Source organism: Phoca vitulina, unplaced genomic scaffold (assembly GCF_004348235.1).
Source record: "Phoca vitulina isolate PV1807 unplaced genomic scaffold, GSC_HSeal_1.0 scaffold3, whole genome shotgun sequence".
Taxonomy (NCBI): Eukaryota; Metazoa; Chordata; class Mammalia; order Carnivora; family Phocidae; genus Phoca; species Phoca vitulina.
In genome coordinates this window covers 61,052,747-61,056,259 of record NW_022589706.1, presented here as the reverse complement: position 1 = coordinate 61,056,259, position 3,513 = coordinate 61,052,747, and the positions used below count along the sequence as shown (strand labels likewise).

The 3,513-nt window shown below is 38.6% G+C and overlaps 1 protein-coding gene across 4 annotated transcripts in view; it reads left to right on the top strand.

Annotated features, from left to right (window-relative positions):
* HNRNPD (heterogeneous nuclear ribonucleoprotein D) overlaps positions 1 to 2,722 on the top strand; it is a 20,551-nt gene extending 17,829 nt beyond the window's left edge. For all 4 annotated transcript variants that reach the window (XM_032400638.1, XM_032400636.1, XM_032400641.1 and 1 more), the window contains one exon: positions 1 to 2,722. This exon is cut by the window's left edge and continues 694 nt beyond it. The gene's annotated coding sequence lies outside the window, so the exon portion shown is untranslated.
* The last annotated feature ends 791 nt before the right edge of the window (positions 2,723 to 3,513 follow it).

The window sequence follows — 3,513 nt, the reverse complement described above, 5'->3', positions numbered from 1 at the left end:
ATAATGTTTTGCGCTTCCATTAAATAAAATAAGGACTAAGAAAATCTGTTAATCATAATAGAAATGCAGGTCGTTAGATTTTTTTTTAGGACTGTGGTGGATCCGTAGATAACTCAAGTGTTGAGGGAGGATTGAAGAGATGTATTTTGTGTCTGTGTGTGTGCTCATTTGTTTGAATGATTTTATTTCCATATTTTGAAGTCTTAGCTTTTGGTTAGGGCCTTAAAATATCCCAGACTGGGACTTGAAGACATTGTTAGGAGTTCTGAGTCATTCTAAGAAAGTGTAGCTGGGAGTCTAGTTGATGGATTTAGGATTAGGGCAGAAGAGTTCTTTTGTTTTTTATCATTTGTTTTATTTGGTAAATGTAAAAACTGGTAAGCTTTGAGTTGGAAGGATTTGGTATCTGTTGTTGGCATTTAGGGAGTTGATAGATCAATTTGGAAAATCTCTTTTAATTATGGCTCTAGAGAGTAAGTGTTCTACCCTGAGTGGTAATTTAAGACTGTCTAGCCAGCTGAGTCAAGCCAGACTGCTGAGAAAAATTAGCTAGAAAAAAACGTAAATGAGAAATGGTAAATTCTATGTGTAGTAGAGGGACGTGATTTTTACAGTATTGGTTTCCTTTGTGCAGTTGACTTGTCTTGTTAAGAATAGACCTCCCAACTAGGCAAACATGGTAGCAAAAATGAATGCTACTAAAGTAAGTTAAAATGAGTGCTACTGAAGTAAGTTAAACTTTGATGATAAGTCGGGGGCCAGCAAGCAGCCTGTTCTATAACCATACTGCAGCACAGCTGTGCTTGTTTCCATATTGTGTATGGCTGCTCTTTGCACTGCAGTAGCATTGAACAGAACTGTGAAAGCCTTAAACATTTACTCTCTGGCCCTTTACAGAAAAGGGTCAGAGGCCCCTGATCTAAGTCAGAGAATTTGTGTTGGGATTGTTAAGCAGCACTATGCTTATTTTATGTAAATAGTCCACATCAAAACCTTTTTAAAAAAGGAGTTAAAACTGATTAAAACTAGGTTTTAAGAAGTGAGGTTTGCCTACATTGGCTAAAACAAAGCTGTCTGATTGATTTTGATTCTTTGTTATAATGTTAGAATGTCACTCTGGCCCATGGTTTGGTAGATTTAATTAGAAAACAGACTGAAGTATACTCAGCTTTAATTCTTTGCCCCCAGTAATTTAATATTTTGAGTTTGGGGGATGATTCATTCCCACTTCTGAATTTTTATAAAAGTTGCAGGGTTAAGGAAAAGCAGCTTGATTTTTGTACTATTTGTTTCCATATATTCTCAGTCACATTGCAGTGCTCTGATCTGTTTCAGGCATTAGGTCTTGACCTAGAGGAGTATGTTTTTGTATCAGGCACTGATTTAGTTCCAAAATTTCTCCCTTTAGCAGATCAGTTTATCACTTTCATGTTTTTCTTCTATTTCAATCTGAACGCATTGCCCTTTAGAAATTGTTGATTAACTGTTGAGTTGGGACTTTGCCATCATTCTGGGCTTCTGTTTGCCTGTCCATTTAGATCCTCCACTTCTCTGTTTCAGAGCTTATTTTTGTGTAGCCCATCTTTCTGCTTCTGAGACCGTTCTGTCTGAAAAGGTCTGTTCTAGCCTCTTAAGTGGATCACTAGTTTTGCTATAGATAGAGAATTCTAGGTTTTGTGAAGAAATCGGATGGTACTTTGGTTCTTGATTGTTCATATGAGGTATTTTTACTCTTAAAATTGCTCAAGGTTTTATCTGTATTCACCAGTGTTCTCAAATTTTATGACAGGATTATTTTATCCATTGTGTTGGCCACTCCGTGGGTCTTTTTATTGTTTAAACTTGCTCTTCAATTCTGGGGCATACTACTGAAATGGTTCTTTGCTCATCCCATTCACCAGCACTCTAATCTTTTCTGTTCTTGGGAATTTTTATTTGAGTGTGAGCTGTAGACATCCTGTTTTCCATTGCAGTGTGTTCGGAGTGATTTTTACAACTTAAATCTTACAGCTTTTTTTTTTTAAGGTTTTGATTAATTTCTAAGACTCCTCCCCTTTCCACCTGTGTTATAAACAGCAATGTTGTTCTTACATGGATACTTTATCTTTTCCTCATCTCTGAGGTTATTAGTAATAACTTCAAAGGTTTGTTTCCAAGATGTTAATTACTTTCCTGTTGCTTGGGCTTCTACCTTTCATATTATCAGTTTCCCTCAAATGTTTGGTGATCTTTGGCTCATATTTAGGAGTGGACAATTTAAAAGCTAATTGGATGTTGTGAATTGGGCTAGGGCTTGTTAACTTTGGGGTTTACTATTGAGTGATTAGACTGTGTCATTTTATTAGGAACGCCTTGATAATCTCTCTCCCCCCTCCCCTTTCCTAAACTGGTCAGATTCACCAGAAGTCTTTGTCCACTTTCCTACCTGAAGGGTAAAAAACCTGGCTGCCAGTGTTTTGAGATTCCAGTGAGGGAAGACAGCTGAAGGTTCTGAATAAGTACTTTGCTCTATGCCTATTGAGTACAAAGACCACCTTTTCTTATCCACTTCAGGTAATCCCTAGTTTTCTGCCAGGAATGTAGGGTTCTCTATCAGTACAGAGGAACTTGGGGTTTAACTGCTTGTCAAACAGACTTTGAACCAAGCCTCTTAGTCCTTTTACCTCTTTTTTTTTTTTTTTTTTAAAGATTATATGTATTTTGACAGACATGAGAGAGGGAACACAAGCAAGGGGAGTGGGAGAGGGAGAAGCAGGCTTCCCGCTGAGCAGGGAGCCCGACGCGGGGCTCCGTCCCAGGACCCCGGGATCATGACCTGAGCTGAAGGCAGATGCTTAACAACTGAGCCACCCAAGTACCCCTTTTTACCTCTATTTTTAAAGGTACCTGAGCTGTCAATTGCTGGGCCTTTGGGAGGTTCTGTGGTACAGTGAGATACCCTCATTGCTGATAGCATATTTGGTTTTCTTGTCTGTCGAGCCCATTACCACTTGTTCATAAGCTTTGCAGTTTCCAAGATTCTGTTGCTGTTGTCTCCTCTCCCATTCTTTGTCCTCATGGTTTTTAAATATCCGTGCCGTCCGCCCCCCCCCCCCAGCTTTTTAAAGTACTGGGTTTTATTAGGATTTCAGAAGGGACTAGAAGTGATACGGTCTATTTTTTAACAGCCTTTTTTTATTTGCGTGGGGGTGGATGGTGAAGCAAGGTTTGGGGGAACATAAAAGGGCAGGTAAATTAAAATACAGGTAGTATTCCAGAACGTACCTTCCAGAATTTGGCCAACAAAGTAAATTTCACAAGTTTGCTAGTTTATTATAGAATGAATTTGTTTATTGACGGACAGTGTTAGGTAGCTTTGATTTAAATTCACCAGTTTTGTAGACTTACCAGAGCTATCAATCCCACTTCTTTTCAAGTAATGTGTGAGCTTCCTTGGTCTGATGTTCTAGTTCAAGTTTTAATCTCTTTTGCTTTACTAGATGTATGCTACCAGGTGAGTTATAATCTCTCGGG